Source organism: Coturnix japonica, chromosome 7 (genome assembly GCF_054131305.1).
Source record: "Coturnix japonica strain WE chromosome 7, WE-NBRP24, whole genome shotgun sequence".
NCBI lineage: Eukaryota > Metazoa > Chordata > Aves > Galliformes > Phasianidae > Coturnix > Coturnix japonica.
The window spans coordinates 27550298-27575385 of record NC_140669.1 but is presented as its reverse complement, the minus strand read 5'-3'; the positions used below and the strand labels follow the sequence as shown (position 1 = coordinate 27575385).

The 25088-nt window shown below is 39.4% G+C and overlaps 1 protein-coding gene across 1 annotated transcript in view; it reads right to left on the bottom strand.

Moving 5' to 3' along the window:
- Positions 1-24515, bottom strand: part of ZNF804A (zinc finger protein 804A) — a 312097-nt gene extending 287582 nt beyond the window's left edge. Inside the window, exon 1 of the mRNA XM_085553584.1 lies at positions 24373-24515. The gene's annotated coding sequence lies outside the window, so the exon portion shown is untranslated. The remainder of the gene's footprint in view (positions 1-24372) is intronic.
- Positions 24516-25088: the final 573 nt, after the last annotated feature.

Sequence of the window (25088 nt, the reverse complement as noted above, 5' to 3'; positions counted from 1 at the left end):
AATTACAGGATTAAAACTGTACTTAAAAGGACTGTGGTCCAAGTTTCATCAGGCTACATGATTTTGCTACCCTTCCTTTCTTGAAGACAGTGCAGAGCATTAAGTTGTGAGAGTACCAAGACTCCTCAAGCTTGTCAATACTTGATAATTAATACAGAGAATTAATTAGAAATTAAATTCTGTGAAGTCACATTCATCTTAGATTAATACAGCACTTTTCCATTAAGTTAAGCCAACTACATAATTCTTCTGGATTACAACCACCTGCACAGGAAGTTTATATCAAAGCAATTAGTCAAAAAATTATTACAAGATAGTTCCTTTCAAACATTTGTAAAGTCAGGCATATCACTAATCTCTGATCTTGAATAGAATAAAATATGTTTTCCTCTTTTTTTTTTTTTTTAAAGCAACTTAGGCTGGAAACAAACTGCATTCTTTCCCTCGTTAACTTCAGACAGCTTAGTTTAATAGAGATGAATTAGTCCTGCAGGCAGCTTCAACTCGTCTCTAATTCAGCTGACAAGTAACAGATACAGTCAGGCCATTTCACAAAGTCAGCATCTCAGGCATTTATCAGCACCATAATAAACAATAAACAAACATATATTAAGGAGAGAAAACCACTGCATGCAGTTTTCCAATCACCCGATTTTCAGGTTATGCAATAATTAAGGACTGAAGAAAACAGCATTTAGCTTTCATTCAGCAATCCGAGTAACAGGAAATTATATGGGAGGATATTAGTCTTTTAAACAAATTGCTCTTAACATTTCTCTCATCGCTTTTCCTGCGAATACTCCGCACTGCTCCTTTGCAAGTATAATGCAAAATAAATTCATTGCTTAATTACCATTAACCAGTTCTAAAAGTATTAAAATCTGCCCAATGTATTCTTTTATTCATAATTTAATCAAGTGCTGCAATACATAACTAGAAATGTTAGAACAGCTCTGAAAAGCAGAAATCCAATGCTGATTGTGATATTTCAAAGAAGCTTCCATGCTTCTAACATGCAATTCACACAGTGTGCTCTGTATGCAAAATTATCTCCCTGCACAGCTTCTTTCACCCAGGCTGCTCACTTACAGCTGCATCATCCCTGGATTTCACCACAAATGTATCCCTAAAAAGACAAGCTCCGCTTTCCAATCAGGCCTACAATGCCTGTTTAGTTTTAACCTGAAGTAAAAGGAGTATCACACAGGCTCAGTTTCTATTATGTGGCATGAGTTGAGGACTCTGAAAATCCATATCAACATGCAAAAAAGAAACAAGTAAATACAGCTTGCTACACGAGAAAGGTGTTTGGTTGGGGAAGAAGCAAGGAGGCACAGGAGGATAGACCAGGTGCAATGCGAAATCACAGTTTCTATTTCCCAGTACAGAAGTAATAAATGATGCAAATTTATGCTCCATTAAATCACGTAAAAGCAGAGCTCAAAAAACTATAAGCTCTAAGTTTCAAAGAATGTAGAAAAGTTTCCTGTGTTGATCCCTCCTCTTGTTCTCAGATACATACTTCAGAAAGACATCAAACTAAGCCATTAATTAAAAAAATAATATTAAAGATTAAGATTAATGAAATAGGAATGTCATTGGCTAAGTAACTCCAGCAAGTGAATGACTCAGCCATACGTGCAATCACAAGGCAGGAAGCTCATTTTTGTAGACCTCTGCTCAGTTATTGAGAGCTGGCACACTTCTCAGTTCTAAAGGTTAATGCAGCAACAAAAGATGACAGTCTCTCCTAAGCAAGTGCAGAATGACCAAACAGGTCTCCACACCATAAACTGAAGGTGCTCCAACCAGTACAAGCATAGAGGATTTGTCCTAACACCTTTACCAGGTCCATGGGGAGCACTCACTGAAGCCCCACTACCCCCAGAGTCACGTGAAGCTCAGCTGCCAAGATGCACAGCATGCATCTTGGCAGCTGAGCTAAGCTCCGAGTGCAGTTCTCTACCCAAAACCAGGTCAGAGATTCACAGCACCAACTGTTTAACCAAATTCATTCCCATTTCTTCTACAAGGCAAAACCTTTGGGTGTTTGCTCATATCTAACATCACTCAGTGTTCACTAGCATCTAGTTTAAATTCTTATATGTATGAGCTTAATGAGGAATTAAATTATAAATTAATAATCACAATTATAATTCACTTAAGAGTTTTTATGGTTCAATTTGAGCTCACTGACAGCTGTCATATCTTTACCTGGAGATAATGCACTCCAGGGACAGACTCCATCCTGATGTGGCCTGCATGCCCAAATAAATGCTCCATTAACTGCGCACAAACATGGTGCATGTAGCAGAGCTAATGGACGAGGAGAAAATAGCCCTTAACACACTGGTGAACTCCAGCCTGCTGAATTCATCACACCAACCATAAATAACTAATTAAAGGATAACTAGCATTAATAAACTAGAACTAGTGGGCAGTTCAGGCAGCCATTTTCACTCTATCTTCTCTCCTGGCAGTCATCTTGTCACTGAAATGGTCTTGGAACCACCTAAGTTTTAAACTAAAGAGCACCCATCTCAGAAAATCAGAGTGTTGAACACTTCCCAGGTTGTCCTATGATATCACATTCAAAAGCAATACCCTGAACACAGGAAATTTTATACATCAGTAGCTTAACCTGTTCTTTTTAGTGATGCCTGGACTTAAGGAAAGGGTAAATCACATATTCTGCGTGGAAAGAAAACTGAAGAGAGATAAATACAGTTTTGGTGCTCTAGGAATGCCTTTAAAGGCAGAGAAACTAACCTGTCATTTTTGATTCTGGCATGCTTTCTATTGGTATTGCTGTAGTTGGTGGTAATGAAACAGTTCAATGAGAAATATTTCCATTTGAACCCAAAAAGAACATAACTTTTTCTCGTAGCCTCGCACAGCTCTGCATTTCTTCTTCACTACTTCTATTGCTATGACATTAATACAAAGCTGAAAATGCAGAGCTGTGTCCCACAAACATCTGAGGCTACCTTAAATCCCAGATCAAAAATAAACATCAGTATCTACTTAAAGATGCATTTGAAGTACTTCAAAATTCTTCAAGATGCTGGAGTTCGGAGTCCCCCAGGTTGCCATGACTGAGACACTGTAGCAAAAGTAGTGTGAAGCACAGATAGCCGCACATGAGATATTTCCCAACTCCGGGCAGAAGGATTAAGTAGTAGATGCCAAAAGTAAAAACAAAGCATGTTTAAACATTTGCTCATCTAAGCAGTTCAGGAAGTCAACTCCTTCATTTAAGTTTTACAGACTTCTTCGAAAAGCAAAAAAAAAGCAAACACAAAGTAAAGTAGAAGAAAAATCAATGAAAGTAGACCTTTTAAGATTCTAACATAGCAATTTTTATTGTTAAGATTACCTAAATTGCACAGTGATCCTGTTTAGAGTTAAGCTAACACCCAGCTGCTGTATTACAAGTGAGAAAAACTGCTGACAGCATGCGATGTGGAAAACAGAGCTGAGGTTCACCCCTGGAAACGGGAAAACACTTGAGTGCCCTAACCCAACTCAGATTAGTTGAAGCAGGGAGTGTGTTTTTCCTGCCTTTTTGTTTTTTTAAGCCCTAATAAGATTTTAGTTTCTAAGAACAACATAGAATTATGTCAATGAAAGAAGAACAAACACAAGGTTACAGAGTCCTAATGATTTAGAAGTCCTCTGTTGCCCAAGACACCAAAATGCTGTGATTTACAAATAAAGCACTTCCAGGGAACAGCAAAATGAATAGCTTTGGGAACAGCGAGGGATCTCCTGAATGCCTGAAGTACTAAAAAACCTGCTATTTACACAAGTACAGCTTTTGTCATTGCATTTCTCCTTAGGGAGCATTCACTGATGACCGTGACAGCCATAAAGATACATTTTGGTCTACAGACATGTGACAACAATGACAAAGGAAAAATTTTCTCATCCCTGAAGCCTCATGTGCAGAAGCACTGCCCTTAAGGATGATCAGAGTCCCACAGAGACCAGTTAATCCCTTCCAGACCACTTGACGTAACCACAGTATGCTCCTCCTTTACACCAACACACACACAGTTACATGTGGATGACAAGAGCAGCAACAAGATACTGAAGAAGCATCACTGGACATAAATTAGGAAAACTATTTCACCATTTTAGCTTTCACTTCTTGGAGTATCACTAAGTGTTGGATTTTTTTGTTGGGCTTTTTTTTGGGGGGGTGGGGGGAGGAACATCGAAGGAGAGTTAATGGAATGTATAATTGTTTTGATTACTCAAGACAAGTTCCTACCGATTGCATTTCCAACCACTGTGAGTCACACGCTTTGTTACCACATCCTTCAAAATCAGTATTCATACTAATGGAAATGGAGTTTCATCACTTTGGGAACCCAGAAAACATTTAACAACAGAGGCAGAAAAAGGTTTCTAGTCCCACCTAAAGGGAACAGATCAACCTGAAGGTTAAACAGCGTCACTTCCTACCACTTGCTGTTTAGGCAAATGGAGCACACAGGACTGAGAAAAATAAAACTGACTTCATTAACTGTGGAAGGTTTTCTATGATTTTTAATTTAAGTATTTTATTTTTAAGCCTATCTTTGTTACACTTAGTAAAGATTAAGAAGCCACAGTGGTAACCATTTCTCCCCACACAGACTAATTACCATACCCTTTTAATTGCTTATGCTTTTACTCAAATACCAGAGGCTGATGGAGAATAAATTTACATTCACATGCTTATGTTTGTCATTGCTGCAAGGCCAAGGTCAGGGAGGCAAATCCTACTCACAGCCCCAGTCTCTGTGCTCTCTCTAACTGTGCAGCCAGAGTCATCAGTCTCCCACACCACCTCACTGAGCAGATACACATGTAGTCCCAGGTGACAAAAGGGGCTCATACTGGTCTGTTTTTTTGCTGGAAAAAGAGGGTTTTAAATCCTCCCAAATGCAGCACAAAGCTTGCAAACAAAAAGCCTAGCTCAAGGAGGTGACAAAAAAAAAAAACAAAAAACTGTGGTAAACAGAGCCATCTAGCAGAACTGACCAATATTATATCAACCCCTTCCTTAGATTAACTGGTAAGTCCTGGTAAAGTAATACTGATGTAGTATTTCCTGAGACGTTTTCTGTAGCTATGCACGTTCTATTACAGACTCGCATAGTATTTTAAGTAAGCCTCAGCACTACATTTTAGTTAGTCCAAGTCTACTCACTGGAAGAATGACATCAGACAACAAAAAACTACGTTTTCTGAATCCCTCAGTACAACACAGCTGGTTAGTGAATCACAGAATGGCTGGAGCTGTAAATGACTTCAAAGATCATCCAGTTCCAAACCCCTGCCATGGGCAGGGCTACAGACCAAGCACTAGATTGAGTTGTCCAGGGCCCCATCCAGCCTGGCCTTGAACATATCAACAACCTCCCCGGGCAACCTGTGTCAGTGCCTTACCACCCTCTGAGTAAAAGATTTCTTCCTAACATCTAATGTACACCTTGTCTCCTCTTCTAGTTTAAAACCATTTCCCCTTGTGCTACCACTGTTAGACTGCATAATAAGTTAGGTCCCTCTCCTGCTTATGAGCTCCCTTCAAATACTAGAAGGCTGCCATGAGGAATTCCCTATAGTCTTTTTTTCTCCAAGCTGAAAAAGCCCAACCGCCTCAACCTTTCCTCAATAAGAGAGGTGCTTCAGCCCTTTGATCATCCTTCTGGCCTTCCTCTGGACCCTCTCCATAAGCTCCATATCTTTCTTGTGCCGGGAGTCCCTAAGTTTGGACACAGTACTCCAGACGGAGCCTCACAAGGGCAGAGTAGAGCAAGACATCATCATTAGATTCACACAGAACCTCTTTTTGAGTTTATCAAGATCCCTCTGGATGGCATCCCATCTTTCTGGCGTATCAGCTAAATTACTCAGCTTGGTATTGTCTGCAAAAATGCTGCTGAGGGTGAGGGTAGATGTTTCTGCAACAATAGTAGCAGCCTTACACGGGCAAAACTGAAAAGTTACACAGCCCAAGATAATGAAGGTTAACTACGCTTGTGACCTCCTCTACCAGAACAGCAATAGACCTGAGATTAGTCACAGCCTGCGAACTGCCATTAAACAGACATTAAACAGCCTGAACAATGTAGTAAAACCCCAAATAATTACAAAATGATAAATATTATAGAAGAACATAATTGTTACCCAGAGGATAATACATTTTTAAGGAAATGAAATTAATCAAATAATTCATTTTGAAATCATGGTCCTCATTACCTGCTGACCTGTAAAAAGCTGCAAACCCATCGCATATACCCCACAGCTGTATAAAAATATCCTGTCTCATTTCACCTTGAATGTAAACTAATGCAGTTTTCCGTATATTCATGCATGCAAAGTATCTTTAATACAGTCACAAATTTGTATTTGGGTAGTATTTGACTAATCATACAAAAAATAAAAAAGACAGTTTGTGTCACCAGGGTGGAAAACACCTCCAAATACATTCCAGTCTAAATGCAGCATTTTCTTCTTTCTACTACAAAATACGCTAATTTTATCACTTTCACAAGACCTTCAAGTCCATTCTCTTCTTAAAAACAGCAATCTTCCAACACAATATTGTCCTTTCCTTCTAAGCCTCTATCTGCCAGTTGCAGATTATATCACATCCACTTCTTAAATAATATTTAAAGGTCACACCAAAAAGGCACAGGAAATGTTGAACATCTTGTAAAATTCAAACAAGGCACAGTAGAAGCCACAGGGGCGTACTTGCTAAAATGATCGAGCACTTGAACATATTTATTCAATGATTTCCAGGGGCACAATATAATCCACTTCCAATGGAAACCCATGAGAGAGTAAAACTGCTGAAAATTAATTTAAAAAAATTCTTCTAAGTTTCTTCCTCATCTGTTTTCAGACCCTAGGAAGAAGTTTTAGCTCAGAATACATTTAAACTACAGTTTGCTACAAAGTTGCCCAAGCTAGTATTAAATTTCTTCAGGTATCTCAAACAAAACTTTTGGCAACGGGGTTGTTGACTTGCTAAATTCCAACCTGAACAACTTAACAATATGATTCTTTAGCAGTACTCCAGTAGCAAAAAAAAAACCAAACCAACACAGGTATATTGTATAATATTATTACTTGCCCTGTGTCATTTAAGGCAGAAGGGATCTTGGGAAGCATCAATCCAGCTACTAGCTCCTCAATGCTGCTCAGGGCTTCATCTGGGCTAACACTTGTGGAGTGAAATGAACAATTTTATACGTCCACTCAACAAAAGTGACTTCTGAAATTATGAACTCCTAAGCCGTGCATTACTCTTGCTTCAGGGGTAGCTAACTGCAGGGATGGACTTTTACAAGACTACTTCCCTCAAAATCAGTTCTACTGAAGTGCTTGAAAATTTCTCTTAAGTATTACCATACAATCATAAAGGGTGGATAAGACCAGTAAGATCATTCCTTCCAATCACGAACCTATCACCACCATATCATTAACCATATCTCTCAGTGTCATATCTCCATAGTTGTTACATAATAACAAACTCCTTTGACCTCTAAAGGCCATCTAGTCCAACTCCCATCCAAAGAACAGGGACATGCACAGCCAGATCAGGTTGCCCAGAGCCTGATCCAGCCTCACCTTGAAAATCTCCAGTGATGGGGCATCAACCGTATCACTGGACAACCTGTTCCATGCCTCCCCACCCTCTCTGGAGAAAATTTTTTCCTAATAAATAATCTAAATCTACTCTCTTTGAGCTTGAAGCCATTCTTCCTTTTCTATCACCACAGATCCTGCTAAAGGGGTAAAGCATAGCTAAAAGTGCCTTAACATAGCTACAAGAAGGATCAATCTGTTCCACAATCTTCCCTAGCTCAGACTTGAGACTGACTTACTGAACAACTCCAGGGATGGAGACTCAACCGCTTCCCTAGGCAGACACTTCCAATGCAGTGTCATTCTTTCTGACAATTATTTTTTCCTAATACCCAAACTAAACTTCCTCTGGTGCAACTGAAAACCACTGTCTCTCATCCAATCACCACTACCTGGAAGAAGAAGCCAACTCCCACCTGGTCACAACTTACTTTTTTAATTCTTTACAGACTCAGTCCCTGTTTTGGAGCATCCTGCACTGAGTTTGTCAGAGAAGTTAATTATTGTGCCAGCATTATCTCAATACTCACAACCTTCTACAACATGCGTTACTATCATTGGTGTGGGAGTAGTACTGACAGTCCAAATATTAACAGAAACAATACTTCTCAGAAAATGCAAAAACAAAGATTCCTGCTCACTGTATTTCTTTGAGAGAAACTCTTTCATTCCACATAGATCCATCCTAACATCGCACTAGCAGACTATTTTAAAATATTAAACTATCTTATTCCAAAAGCATCAGAAAGGCCTCTATTTATGCCTCAATTAGTTTTGCTTCTGCTTTCACTGAACACTTTCATGGGTTGAAGCATTGCATGTATACTCAAATCCCTTAACTATACCTTGTGAAAGTAGAATAAATCCTCCCATTCAGTGAATAATGTATCCATCTTTTTCCTCATCTAAATCCTCACTTCAATCACTGTAACTACAGCTACTACCATGAGAGCTCCATACCCTCCTGGAAGCATTCCAAATGTGATCAACAAAACCACCTAGCTGAACTGACTGATCTTCAAACTTAAAGTTCCTCATAGTTTCAGTCAAATCCACTACACCAAACATCACTGCTTACCTGCACATATCTTCACAGCAAAACTTGTCTCAGTATGCTGACTAGCATTGCTGTGCTATACCCAATATGCACATTAATCATGTGGCTTAATCTAGTTCTTGTCTGACCTTGATTTAGTAAAACCACAATACTACCAAAAATTCAGGTCTTCTGGAGGTATTTTATTTACTGCTACCTACATTTCAACCTTGCAGAAGGACTGAGAAGTTCCTGGATTCTTCATTGATATTCTGCTTTTCACGTGTTATCACATTGCCTTGTTTCTTTTTCAACAAGAATTTCTTGGGGGGTTTCTCCTTCTCTAAGGACTTCAAAACAAACTCCAGGAAAAATAAAAATAACACTTATTTTTAAGGAAGTTCTCGTTTAGAAATTCAGTTACAGGTAAACATGAGGTAACAAAGATTGAAGGTACAGCATCAAACTATTCTCCTATATTAATATTCCTTTAGTAAATTTAATATCAATACACAATTTTTCTTTAAGTATTTTTGTAGAAAGTACACAAGGAGAAGAAGCTGCCTGTTAATTGTAAGATCTAATATTCAGCTACACTCTGATCTTGCTCCCATGTATAGGTAAAATTAAATAAAACAGAAATGCACTTCTGTTCAAAGGAAAGGGAGCAATGCAACAAGTTCACAGGCAGCAAAACAAGGTCTAATGAGCCTTCTGTAACAACAAAAAATAAAAAGAGGAAAGAACAATCAGTACATATAAGATATGGACTAGAATAACAACTTATTAATTTTGGGCATTTTAGGTAACTGAAATACCTTCTCCCCTAACAACTGAAGATGCTACAGGAACCAGCACCACAGATATGCAGCACCCTTTTCGCTGAGGATTTATGTAACAGAGGGGAAGAGAGCTATTATAAAGCTTTAAATCAAGCCAGGAATTTATTTATTTATTTGACCTTTTGGTGATAAATGTGAACTGAGAGATGCAAAGGTTTGCCCTTCCCTGATGCTAATGCTCTCAGAAGCCCACCCAGCACTTCTCCTTGCCCCAGGCAGGTGACAGTCACCATTATGACACACAGAGCCACGCTATGAAAGGCAGAGAGTTTTCACTTGGTACTGGAGGGTAATCTTCTGGCTTGATCCAGTATAGTTTAAGCCCCTGTATATACAAAATGCTTTCTTCTGGAGGTTTATCATTCATTAAGTGCAATGGCACTCATTCCTTACAATGGGATTCTTAGTTAACTCAATCATATTCCACCTACAGCTACAATGCAAAAGCTACAGGAGAGACGCTAAGGACACCAAACAAAAAAAAACTGACAGAGGCACATGCCAGCGTCAAGGGAAGGGCGCAATAACAAATTAAATCATTTTATAGAGGTACTTGTTCTGAAACAGATCACTCCAACACGGCAGTTTTCACTTCCACATTATGCCTGGCATCTCACCTCAAAGAGCATCCAGTTCTGCACAGAATGGCAGCTCCAAGGCCCCAGTAATGCTGCTTCAGGTCTCCATTAATATCAAACATGATCTCCTGAGCATGAGGTAGGCCCAGAAATCAAGGGAGGAGCTACTCTGAAGTTACTGCTGCAGGACAATCAGATAGAAGATACACTGCACTGATGAGAACACAGCCTTCAACTTACAAGCTGCAGGTTCATGTTAATAAATACAGTTTATAATAAGCTTAGTAAACATCTAATTCAAAGCACCTTAGTCATAGGTGCATGCATGTAAATATCCAGTACTTTCACATTTTAAATAGCACTCTATGTCATTCATTCAGCAGACAACATAAGAAATATCATGTAACACATCCATTACTTCAGACTTTCCCTTTCTGCAAGCCCAAGACAGACAATCCTGCAGCGCAGTGAATGGGCTTCTCATAACATCAAGTACCAGACCAGACCTGCAAAAGCCAGAGTATGGAAAAAGCAACACTGTAAAAAACCACAAAAGCTGTTCCTATTATTTAGATTTGTTTTGCACTGAGTACACATCCAGAAAGAAGAGAAAAAGAATTTTTCGTTGCATCTTCAGAAACTCATTTCTGGTCCATTCCTACTGCACTTAAAGCATTTAATTCCAAGACACAGGCAAATAAGCACAGTAGCTTAAAGGAATTATGGCTTTGTATTATTTTTTTTAATGCCGTTTATCAACTGGAATTATTCCCAAAAGTAATTTCAATAATCTAGGGCAATAAATTGGACTGCGTTTTTACTGCTAAATCTTTTCCCACATTTTTCCACCTGAAAGTCAGATTGCAAAGCTACTTCACTCATATTAGGTTATTACAATGAACAGAAACAGCAGCAGCTTTAACAAGCTTAGTTCCTTCAGCAATTCCAGGCGTAATCTGGTAATACATTCAGTGCTGGAATTGCTCAGGAGAAGCTGGGAAGTGCCAGCAATCACAATGCTTACACTAAAACTGCACAGACCAGTACAGTCATGAGGTATTTTAGAAGATCTGGATTTGACATTCTGCTCCTTGCATACCACTACAACTCCAAATGCTACATTCTAGTATACCTCTTCAAAAGTATTCCTCCCTTTCAGGTGATATACTACATTACTTCATTAAGATTAAAGTCGTGTATCAGTATCCCATGGTAAAGGTTGGCTGAATATCGTGACAAATATGCCATAGTTCAACAGATGATTGCAATAGTCCTCCTCCCATCCCCACTTCATTACACTGCCAGCTCTGCACCAAATGATGAGCTAATACAACAAGCCACTGACACTTACACTGTTTATTGCCAAACAGAAGTAATCGTGTTTGCCAAAAGAGTAAGGATGGATGTCTGCACAAAATCAAACAGATGCAGGAAGACTGGGTCATCTGCTTCAGTAGAAGCTACTCGTGGTGGGAGGGGGGGAGCTACAAAAGCTTAGGGGCTCTAATCAGTCTGTGATGATGCTTCTCACAAGCATCCTGTAGGAATCCACAACAAGCCATACGTGGTTGGTGTTGGAGCACCACATGAAATGCTAAAGTATTTTATTTCTCCCAGGGAAGGCAGGGGGTTACAAAGATCATGAAGAGCCTAGAAGGATTAATGTACAAGTAAAGGCAAAAGTCCCCTGATTTGTTCAGCCCAGAGCAAAGAAGGCTGACAGGAGGCCTCCTCATAGCCCCCAGCTTCTCATGGCAGCACACAGCTACTCACAGGAGGCACAGGGGCAGCACCCATCTCTACTCTCTGACAGTGACAGAACCTGAGGAAACAGCATGGAGCTGTGCCAGGGAAGGGTCAGGTGGGGTTAGTAAAAGGCTCTGCACCAGAGGGTGGTGAGCATGGAACAGGCTGCACAGGGCAGTGAGCACAGCTCCAGTCCACCAGAACTCAAGGACCACCAGGACTGTACTCTCAGACATGTGGTCTGATTTTTGGGCAGACCTGGTTAGAACCAGGAGTGAGACTCTGCTCTTTTTGAGTACCCACCAACTCAGGGTATTTTGTTACTTAAATGACCAGAATGGAAAGCATCATGTGGAAGCATCAAATATGACCAAAACCAAGATTTTTAGAGTGGAAAAGTAGACTACACCATAACTACAGATACCACACCACCTGCCTTTCAACACTGGGTTACAATGTCTAGCTTAAGAGGCTCCCCCTAAAAAATAGCCATTTTACACTTCAAGTGCTTATATCAGCCCCTTCACACTCCATGTTTAAGTACCTTAGAGAACATCTTCATCTTGAGAATTTCCTTTAGCATTCAACCGCATTTTTGTTTCTTCCTGTTTAAGTCCTTTTCCTTCCTCTTCCCACCCCACCAAAGATGTGTTATTCAAATCTTTCACTACATAACCATACTTTGGTTTGGCCTTTTTCCTCCTTGTCCTTGTTTCAGCTGGTACAGAGTTGATTTTCTTCCTTGTGTCTGGTATTAGACTATGATTTGGCTTTAGGGAAAAAAAAAACAACAGTGGTAACACAGCAATGTTCTCATTGTTGCTGAGCACCACTCAGTACACAGTCAAAGACTCTTCAATACCTGAGCTTCTCATAATGCCCTGCCAACAAGTGAGGCTGAGAGGGCACAAGTTAGTGGGAAGAAAAAGGAACACGGACAGCTGATCTGAACCAGACAAAAGGATATTCCATACCAGCTGACACCATGGGAATCAACCACAAAACTTATGGGAGTTGAGCAAGGGAGCCAACAACTTCTCAGGGACTAGCTATGCATCAGTCGGCAGGTGGTGCACAACTACACTGTTCACCACCTGCTTAGTAAAAATATAAATACATCTATTGCTATTAAATCTATCTTCCTTTTCTGGCTTATTAATTTGTTTTTATCTTGACTTAAGAAGGTTTTTGGTGTAGGTGTTTTTCCCCTGACTCTCTCCCCCCCATCCCCCACTGGCAGAGAGAGCACAAACAACAGGCCATCCATGTGGTGTTCAGGTGCTTGCTGGGATAAACTAGAGCACCCTTACAGACTTCCCACTTAGTGCAGTCTGGAATCAAAACACTTAAGCAGTTCTTATGACAGCACTATTCCTTAATTAATGGTTGTAATAGAGTTTCAAGGTTGGATTTTGTTTGTATTTGCCCTAAGTACACATTTTCCTTCAAACTAGAGTACTACTCTTTGAGAAATGTACAATCCACTTTTATTGGTCTTCCAGTCCAGAGATCTCTAAGTATATAACTTCCTAAAAAAAACCATTTTCCTTCACTTCACACAAACTTCTACAGATGCATCTCTAAGAGAACTAGTTTGTAATGGCCCCAGATAAAACAGGAACTGAAACAAAACCAACAGCCATTTCCTATTCAACTTCTAAAGGGGGCTCATTTAGAACTCATCAACAAAGCTTATTTATCTGATAGACAAGGAGCATTACAGCACCACCAGCTTCTTTCTCCTTCAATACCACAAGCCCACTGAAAAGAGAAGGAACAATAGTGGAGGGTAGATAAGATCCAAGGGTCACTAGTGACAAATATTTTCCTACCTAGTTTCTCACTGTTTTTAATCTATCTTCTGTAGTATCCAACAGGCCTGAAGTGCTCTCCCAGAATAAACACACCCTCCTTCAGTCCGTCCTACAAAACTCCAGTACAAGAACACAGAACAAATCAACCTGTGATCAACACATTAAGAAGGCACCTTTAAAAATCATATATACATTTAATTATATACATATGCCAGATGTTTGATTCCCTCCCCCTTATGTCCTTCCAGAAATAAATTTTCCTGAATACTTTTTAAATTATCAGGAAAATACTAGATGTACGTAGGGCTTTACACCCGTGTGCCTTAACTTCAGTTGGCCACTAGACATAACCAGCAGAATAAAACAGCCATGAGCCAGGACTTCAAACATTATGATGAGTAATTTCATCTACAGCATTCCCTCACAATGGGATTTGTACCTAAGCATCTGCTTTTGTTAGCACAGCTTTTGGGATAAAGCAGATTCTTATCTGAGCAGTAGTGCTTGTTATTCGGAGGCAGCTGACAGCCTGATGGTTAGCTGTTTCTGCAGTTCACTAAATCACGTATACTCAAAAATCAAGTGCAATCCACTTTAACTAGAGCTTGTGCTTTCTGAGTGCCATCATGATTCATACCTCTTTCTCATGATACTGAGTATACATGGCTTACTAAGTATTAGAGGATCTTTCTGTCTAGCAAATTAACTAATAGATATTTACCTTTGTACTTTAATCAAGCTGTTTTGTTGCTACAAATGCAGGACTAGATGAAACAGATTTTAGATATTAAAAACTACTTTAAAGACCCATTTAATTCTGTGTCTTACCAGCTGCCATCAGTGCAAATACCACAGCACTCACATGAATTTGACTGTTCTGCCCCAAGACCAGAGCTTATCTAATGCACACATTTTACTACAGTTTTCATTAGAGGATCAAATATTGTCCAGATTCTTCAGTTCAAAACATTTTATCATGTCTCTTAGCAGTACTCAGTTAAGCAGAATAAGATCCGGTGATCAAATTCTCCAGTTTGCCAACAAACACTCTGACACTCCGGTCTTAAATTTCAGTAGGTAACACCTCATGACCCTTCCCCTAATTTTTAGAAATAACTGTCTCGAGTAATTTCAAATTAACAGACAAACGCACCAAAAGGTTATATATGTATCCTCGAGGTCATTCTTAAGGAAACCTGAAAAATTCAGCAGAAATTTTCTGTAGATGCATTCATCCATGTTTTGCTGCAGGCACCAGGGCAGTGTATTTCCTAACAAGTCAATGCAAGCCAAACCAAAATTAGCAAGTTGTCTGAAATGACAAAACCTAGCTCAACACTTGCCTTCAGGAGCAGAGTGCTAGCAAAGCTAATAATACCACTTACCCTGCTACTGGATCTGTTATGCCATAACACAGACAGCTTGTTTTAAGGTTAAAAAAAAAAAATTAATTAAGAAACCTTAAAAAAAAATCAGGTACCTGGATTGTGCAGCTTGCTCCCCCTACTCCCATTGGGAACACATAGACATGTTCCCGATCTTTCCTGCTGCTCCTCGTTGAGCCCAACTTGGTCAGCCAGAGATAACAAGTCACCACAAAGGCAAGAGGAAACATCAAATAACAAAATCTTGTTTGTGCTCTACTACTGCTAGAAGAGCAAGATGTTACAAAACTTACATTTCCCAGATTACAAACTTCCCATCCAACCCTCCTGCAGAAAAAGCAGCATAAAAGCGTCTACACAATGACAGCCACTACAGCATTGCTGAGACAGAAGCAGTGGCGCTACTGATCTGAGTGGTACAAAAGCATCCTGTTAGAAATGCACAGGATGACCTGTGATAGAGTCAACTAAACAACATAGAATAGTTTGCATTGGAAAAGACCACTTAACTCTCCAACACAGCTTTGAATGCTCCACTAATTTAAGGAAAAACATTAAATTCATTAAGCAAAGCTCAAAGTCTCAATGAGACAAACTTCAGGGATGCTTCCACCTCACTTTTACAGCTATTTATCTTTTTGGATCGGACTAGGTTGTTTTTGTTTATCAATCAGTTCTGGCAGCTACAGAGCAATTCAACTGGAGCTGAACACAGCAACTGGCTTCAAGCTGTCAGAACAGGGAAACCATAAGTGCACCCTTGACACTATTTCTGACTGAAGCAGTGTTCACGGACACAATTTCTCCCCTTAAACTATTCCCTTTTGTGAAAGTGCTCACTACCACAAGGCTTTACATTCCTACTGATCTGGATTCCTAAAAGCAGCTAAGGACATTGGTGTACAAGCACAGCTGCCTCAAGGGAGTCCTGAGAAGGAGGCAACACAATGCAACTGTTGTGTACTTCATTCTGCAAAACAACAGATGCAAAAACAAAGGAGAGTAGTGATGACATGTCATTTCAGATGTGATACAGACTGCTTTGTCACAAAGACATAACATGCAAACCCTTCTAGAATGGTAATATCAACTTATCTTTCTGAAGTTTGCAGTGCATTCAAAGTCGTATGTTCCAACTATCACGACCTCAGCACACTTTCCAAATGCTTGCTCTATAGGCAGCATACATATAACATGAAACATAATCTACTGTATAAAATAGTGCACTTATTAGGGATATACCACATGTTATTCTTTAACCCTTCTTGCCTTTTGGCTCACAGATATGATCCTTACTATGTTAATGCTTTGAATGATACAACCAGCTGTCAGAAGTAGTTTAAATCACTTGTTGAGAGGTTAAGCTTCAGACCAAGCTATGGTTTCCTAATTCTCAGCAAGAGGAGTAGCTGTGAAAGAATAACCTGCTCATTCCTTAAACCTTCAACGCTCTACCTCAAAGTCTTCACTTCAACTTGTCAGATGAATTGCAGATTACATATAGGAAGACATAAACATGGCATGTTATAAATATGAAAGCTTTTATGTACATATCCCCACTCCACAGATTTTAATTCAGCTCATTACACACATCAACACAACAAAATTGTATGTGAGACATATTGCTATGCGTAGTGAGCATTTCTTCTCTACAAAGAACACTAATGTGTTTTCAAGATGAAAAACAGTTAGCAAATACAATGCAGAGGCACAGGGCTTGGGTTTCTTTGTTTACTTTTTAAACACTCAAATCTCCTGCTAAAGCTGTCAAAACCTGATCTTCTCAACACTTTCTCTTGTTTTCCAAGTTCAGATTAATTTATTTCAACTCTTACTTGCATTTGGGAGTTCATAAATATGCACTCAGGTAGTCAAGAGGTGTAAAGTTTTCTACAGTACTTGGCCATTAAGCCAACACTAACGAACCCTGTACTTTGACAGATATATGGCTACAGACTCATGACACATCGCCTACTACTCAGCTCCACAAACAACCCCATCCCAATCAGACTGTTCAACCAACAACTCAGAGCCTATAATAATTACAGATGAGTAAAAAATTTCCAAGCTCATGGCAGAAAAAAAACAACTGTGACCCACCAGCTAATTTATGATCAGACTTGATAGCCCTCTGTAGGACTGTGCCAATACCCACTAAGGATCTCAATTACAGTACACCGATAGCACATTCAGTAACTTCCACTGCATGTACATCAGAACCACAAGCTAATAGACGTTCAAGTAGTTTTTATTACCAATGCAATAGAGCACTTTGCACAGAAGTGGACCACAGCTGCAGAACTCCACACAGACTTAATATCTGGGGGCATTTAGAGTCCAAAGTCACAGCCACAAAACATAAGTACCTGAGCATGGCTCTGTATGCACGACTGTTCATCTCAATCTGTATTACTGCAAAACAATTTTAAACTACAGCTTCCATGGTACTACACAAAAACATCCTCAGTATCTAACAAAACTGAGCTGACAACCGCCACATAAACATTAACATTTTTCCTTTCACCATAATAAAAGGAAATTACTAAAAACGAAGCTGAAGTACCAAAGAAATTGATGCCAGGATCCTAGCCTAGCAGTTATGAAGTGTTTCCTTTAAATCAAGAAGGCCCTAGCCATCGGTTTATGATTCACATCCATCCCTGCTATCCTCATTTGTGCTGCTGACATACTGCCAGATTCAGAAGAGGGATCACTCTAACACACATGCTAGAAAAAAAAAATATAGATGGCAAAGCACTGCTGATTTCGCAATAACTGAAAGAAGGTTCTATATTCCTCAGCTGCAGAATAACATGTGTTTTGGAGAGAAACCTATCTGGCCATCACCAGAAGTGGAATCTATGAAAAATGCTGAACCACTAGTTTGTTTTATTAAATCCAATAGGAAGCAACATATTGTGATGGAGATTTCCTGCCAAATACCTCTGTGCAAAGCAGAGAGTAATCAGCCTCTACTCTTGTACTCGATATGTGGCTCTGGCACAGTTCTTGTGATTGCTGATTGCTTATTCATCTGATTTTTATTTAAGATTATAGAATAACATCCTGGCATCCCTTCTGAGCATAAATGCAGATAGACTTCTAAAAGCTTTCAAGTCCAGAGGAATTTATCCCCTGAGAAAGGCAGCCATCACCCTATCATCATTAAGCTTTAATCTTATTTCATGGGCAGAGAGAAAGAACATTCATTTTCACCTAAATTATTTAAGTCTAAAATATAACATTCTTAAATCCACCTGAAATCCTACAAGTCTTAATCTTTTTGGTTTAGATATTATTACTGAAAAATAACAACACATTACACCAATAGTCTCCACCTCCTGGTATTATGCTCCAACTGTGCTACCCCTCTGGGCCCCAAGGTCAGGGGTGTTCATCCTGCTATTGGTGATGTAGGGCAGCTCTCAGCATACATAGCTTCATGCAAGAAGGAACATCACACGCACTGTGACTGTTTCTTCAAGGCTCCAGCATCCATTCACTGTGGATTTTCCTTTTTTAGTACTGACTCACATTTTTATAGCTTGCTCTTCATGCAAGCATCCATAGCCCCATGCTGTATCCAGACATACTACAAACAAATATCCTTTACAGACACTAGATAGTATTAGCTGGTTTGCTTGCCCCTAAAAACAAGTTCTTGCCAGCACAGGGTCAGGGGGCTATGCTGTTTTTTCAGCTATTGCTAACATACACACACCTGTGAGGTCTCCAGCAGCAACCCACACTCCACCTCTTTTCACCCTGTGTGCCTCTCCGTACCCTCCATATCTCCTCTTCAAGGGCCACTATCACACCAGGTATCTTATTTATCTATGAGACATCATCACATGAGAGTCACAGCAGCAGTCCCATCCAGAACAGCACAGGCCAAGCCTGAGCAGACTTCCTCCTGAAGGCTTGCACTGAACACAAAGCTCACAGCTACTTACAAGTGATGGCAACAGCACACAACAGGGTTCCACACCTACAGCAGTTGTACTGCCTTCCCTCTGCGCATGACGCTCATACCCAGAATGGAAAAGACACAGAGGAAAGAAGCTGGAAGCAAGCCACTATGTGATTTTTCCAAGAACAGCGTTTCTGACTCAGTTCACACAGAATGAACTCAATGCATGTGTAAGGGCAGAGAAGATTGCAATAAAAGCAGCAATACTGCTGGAGTCAAACAGCACAAAGGACTTCTTAAGTTTGCCGTTAAATAAAGGAATATCTCACTACCCAACACATTTAATTCTAAATTTGGTAAACAGAGGCCTTCACCTAAACATAATAAAAAGCTACTTGAATTTTCTTTTAAAGAAAAATTCATTAATTCCATACCTGGGCTTGGTTTCACCCACAAACAAAGCTGCTTTTGTTTCTCTGCAGGTCTGACAAGTGCTTAAGGTCAAAATGCTCACCCTCAGCTATGAGAACAGCTTCTGTTTTTAAAAACAAAAACATTCTTTTATTATACAACCAAGGAGAGGAGCACAGAACATTTTACTAGTAGAGCTTTCAGTATCTGAGCAGCAAGAGGAGTGAACTGTAACACTTGGCTGCACACAATCCCCACGGCTGTTTACTGCTGTATTTATCAGCAATGCTTAGATGACTCCGGTACTGTGACAAAGGCTTCTATACTCTGTAATTCATGCGTATTCTAATGCACTATGATATAGAGAGATACAAAAATATTGTATGTAATTCAGATGAGGAGCATTTTCTAATCAACAAGATTAAAAAAGGTGCAGATGCTTCCCCACTCTCAAGTCACCCCCCCCCCCAAAACTGTGTGAAAAGCACATTCACTAATAAAAGCAAGACACTCACCCAAAAGCCAAGAACCAGTAGAACACAGAAATAAGTGTAACAAAGAGTTACTTAGTGCAGTTAAGGAAACCAAAGTTCCTGAAAAACAATGGCATTTCACTTGAAAACGCGGCCATTAATATGCATTTTGCTGCATACTAAACGCAGTTGAGAAATAGGTAGATCTCATCCATCCCTAAGCTGCTTCTTGACAGCATTTTCATTTTAGTGTTTCTGTCTAGCCTACATTTTGCCTTCTCTTTCCTGTTTTCTGCTCCTGAAACAAGCTCAGAGGTCAGCAAAGCTATATTTTTACCAGCACTACAGTGCTTTGTTGAACATGGCTCAGTAAGAGCCAAATCACAACCTAAATAGACAACTTACTTCCCCAACACAATTCCTCAGGTTGCATTTAAATGTACAGGACTGTTTAATCACGGGAAAAGGTTAATTAGGTATCCCTAAAGCCTATTCACCCCCTCATCAGTAAATTAAGAGCTATCATACTGCAGTATTCTTAAAATCATTCTCATTGAATAAAACCCTTTACTGGCAACCCTATATTATTGTCTACGATACTAGTATTTAGTGCATGTTCAGGTACAGTGCAATGCTTTGGCCTCTGACATGGATCGTGGTGAAGATATTAAAAGGTAACATCTTGAAGTGCATTATACCTTAGCAGCTGCCAAAGGTTAGTTTGCATCCTTGGTCATTCTACCCTTGCAGAGTTAAGATTACCAAAGCTCCAAGAGGCAGCACTGCTGAAGTCTGAGCATGTCATTTCCATCTGTCATGAAGCAACATCCTGCACTGGGGCTGACATGTGCTCATGCATCTTTGTACCCTTCCAGAAAGCTTGCAGAAGAGACAAGCAGCTGTTCAATCTCTTCTCAAATGCAATATCGCAAGGCTTCCCACTCATTCTCCTCCTGAGAGAACTGCAGTGCTTTTGTGACATTCAGACCACACTTCATGTCATCAGTTAAGATCCTCCTGATGGAAAACCCACACTGTGCACTGCTCGTCACAGTGCAGCTCCAGGCTTCCACATGAGGGACACCGCTCCTGACCCTGTTACAGTGATTTGTGGACTGCCCGTGGCATTCATTATCACAGACACCCAGAGGGGACAGCTCTAAAGAGGTCTCACACAGCACAGAGTGAAAACGCCTCTCCATCAATTAAGGGATGTAATGGACCCGTGAGCTCACCATAGCTGATGACAGCTAGCGCACACAGAACAACATTCATCCTAAATGGGGACTGGCTAAAGGCAGGAGGTGCTTTAAACACCAGGATCACTTGAATCACCTCCATAGTTTTTAGACTAATCTTCCAAACCCTCTAAAATTATTCCAGTCAATTGTAGCTGAATACTTGGAAGCAAGTTACAGGCAGTTTCCATACTTAATGTTAGGACATGTTTTGTGCTCATGACTGTCAAGTGAAATAAATAATCAGTGTTATAAACATCATAGCATTCTAGAAATGCAATATAGGTTTGGCTCACAAAAGAGCTTGAAAGAAAAAGAGCATGAGTATTCATTAAAAGTCTTCAATTACAGATACAACTAATATAATTGTCAGGTTTGTAATTTTAATGCATTTACCACAATTAGGTATACTTTTTATGAAAAGGCTAAAGAAATATTGCAGTGCAACAAACACAGCAAACATGAAGTTATCTCCACCTAATTAATCATCCCTAGGCAAGATAATACCTTTATTCATGCTTTTATCTTAATAAATATTTCCTGTTGAGTCTTTACAGATAAGGAAACATTAAAATTTAAGATGATTTGCATGCTGCATGGCTATAAAATAAAGGCATTTTTCTCTGAAAATGGACATGAAAGATGGCTCAGTCCTACCTAAGCCACTACATGTGCTGTTACTATGAAAGAAAAAATGTCTATTTCTGGTCAAAGTTTCTCCAGCATTCAGGGCAGAGTTAGGCACATGCTCACAGGCTTTTTGGACCCATTACCTCTCTAGCACAGTAAGCCAGACAACAGTGCCTTTATTTGTGCCTTTTCCAGTAGGGTACCTGCTAAACCTGGAGGAAACAAGATACAAAACCATCAATGACTGCCTGATCTCTTCTGCACTGCAGTTCTTCTCCCTGACATCAAGTAACACACACAGAAGCATCTGAGGCACATTTAAGGTCATTTCAAGAAGTACTGAAAGACTGTCACATCTGGGGCATATCCTCGTGCTCCTCTTTATCCCTCTTTACAGCTACGCATGAACTTATAATTACATTAAAAAATTTGAATTAGTATTGGTAAGTATTTAACAGTTATACTACTTTGCTTCTGAACTTATAAGTTCATCTCAAAACACTTGTGTTGTGTATTTAGTCCTCTGTATGAAGATGCATTCAAAGAACATTTGGTTACCATTCTTCATCAGAGAACAAATAAACAAGCAAAGCACATAAACAGGGAGACTTGCTTCCCAAACAATTTCATCTGAAGGTATTACAATCAACACCAGGCAGATAAGGCAGGTAACAGGAATAGTCACAGGATAAAAAGTGCTCTGTAAGCAAACAGTAACGTACTACAGAATTCAGACATGATCTCCATCTCCTATTTGAGAGCCACTATTTCCTCAGTATGATATTCTGTCCAGTCCTTGTTCTTATTTTTACACTTAAGACATTCTAGCTTGGATATTATAATATATTAAATGTTTTCAACACAGTGGCCAATGCAGTCTGCATTCTTTTCCACACACTGAAGCTGCAAAGGATGAAGTAGTACATCTAGTAAGTAAGAAGAACACTGTAGGACTACTTTATTAAAACTAAATGGTAGAATATTGAACATTTTTTCCAGAAGGAAGGGCACGAGGTTGCTTATTACAGCTGTCAGCAGCAAGGTGAATATTTGGCTGCTGCTTGTTTCATTCAAGATAGCTTTCAGTGAAACAGAGTTGACAGGAAAAAATGCAGCAAATACTGAATGTTGAACCATTATGTTAGAAATTAATAATGAAGTATTAGTACAAGGAATGCCATCTTTCCTTAACAAAAAGCATTTGAGAAAAACATCTAAAAGCAAAATCAAACAAGGAAAACATAAGTTCAGACAAGTTCTAATTCTCAGTCATCCATTGTGTTTTATTTGTTTTGTTGATTTTAATAGTGCAGCTCTTGGCCTTGTAAAATAATAAAGTTCCTAATGGCAGAACCAGGGCATCAACACACCCAAGGTGACCCACAAACCACACAGGCCAGAGCTATCTATTCTAGACACTGATGGTCACACCCACAATGGAGGGTCCCATCCTGCCACCATTTGTTTCTACTGAAGGTAATAGCTCTAGCTACCTACATGACCTAACCTACTTCATCCTTTAGGACACAACATCCCCTCTTTATACTGTCTCACATTCATAAGTATAGCAGCACATGCAGCTCTTAACCAAGAAAGAAGAAGATAAAAATGCTCCAATACTATCTCCTTGCTCAAGAAGGAGGATGGGGTAGAGATCAGTAGAAAGCTCATTTAGGCCAAACACTGCCACAATTGTAACAGACTGTCTGTAAGTAATCTCTCCACAGCTATATTGAGTTTACAGTTTTTATTCCTTCTAACTACTGCTGGGGAATTATTGTTTTTACCTCTTAGCATCAGCTCAACCAACATGGATATAAAGAATCACTGTTGTATTACTAACATTAATGTAGCAATAGTGATTAGTTATAACTACTGAAACACTGCATTTGAAGTATTATTACATTTACTTCCACTCCTAAATAATGAGTCTTGAGCAGTGCAGTACAGATAGGTTTTTACTATCTACTGGAAGTCTTCTGTAGAACAAATGGAATCATCACCCCACAAATGTTCAACTGTATATTTCTAAGACCTTTTGTTTGTTTTCAATACTGAAAGTTTTTAAAAGCACCATGTTCTCATATTACTATTCCCAATGCTGAACTTCAAGCTTCACCCCCAACACACTGTTTTTGTCTTATTTATATGCACTAAAATTATTTCTCCCCCCCCCCCATACAATACAGAGGAAAAACTTGAGACAAGACAGCTGTTATTTTTCACTTTAAAGACATTCTACAAACAACTGCAAGTTAGGGGAATGACTCAAAATGGTAATACAAAATCAGTGGGGAACAAGCTCACTTCATTAAACATCTGCATCGCAAGCCAGAGACTCATACGGAAGTTAAATTAGTTTGTTGAAATGTATGATACTTATTGTAGTGTTTTCTCTCATTTCCCAGTATAAAATACTAAGCAGAGCAAGAACAGTCACCATTCCTTTTCTACAAGCATTCTATTGCCTTTACATTTAATGTATAAATCAGTAAAACTAAAGTGATTAAGGTTTGGCCCCATGATTTACTAAACTATTTGCTCACAGCACACCTTTTACTATCTGTACCTCTACATACAATTCACAGTACATGAACTAAAACTTATATCACCACTACATAATCCAAAAGCTAAGCTTTACTCAGTCTGGATCTTCCACGCTTACCTTCCAAAGTAAAACCTCAGTAAATACTTCTACAGCTCACACCAAAGCAATCTGCTCTTCCCTGGAGTCCGGCACACGGAAGTCTGAAGACACACAGGAAAATAGCTCCAAGTTTACTTCTGGAAGCAAAGGAAAACATTTTTCTGAGTAAACGGGTCAAAAATATGAAAATTGATATTTCATGTTAGAATTAAAGAGCTTGCCATGGAAAAAATGAAATTGCTCATCTAGGGATTAACACAGCTGTCTGCGGTTATATCAAGTGACAAGGTCTCATTAAATTATTCAGCGGAACTACTTAAGGCAACGCTGTTTTCCCCCCTCTGCTCATAAAAACTTAAAGTTAGCATTTCCAAGGACCCCAGCACTTACAGACAGTTTCTCAATTCAGCAGAAGGCTTACATCACTAAGGTTTAACCCAGAACCTCAAGTGCAGTAGGCACATACTGTTATTGATTAGAAACAATTACAGCTTCAGCTGGAAATGATTACTTTCTATACTGCATGACAGAAATTCTTATCCCAACACAGTATGCAAAGAGGCACAGAGGTATCAGCTCCAGGCTTTTCTCCGCTCTTTAGGATCACCAGAAACTAGGAATGTGAAGCTAAACACTAACTTCCAAGCAGTACCTACCTGTGAACCCAAGGAGGCACTACAACATGGATGGTATTACTCAGTGTCAAGCTTTCCTGAAGTCTCATCCAATAGCAT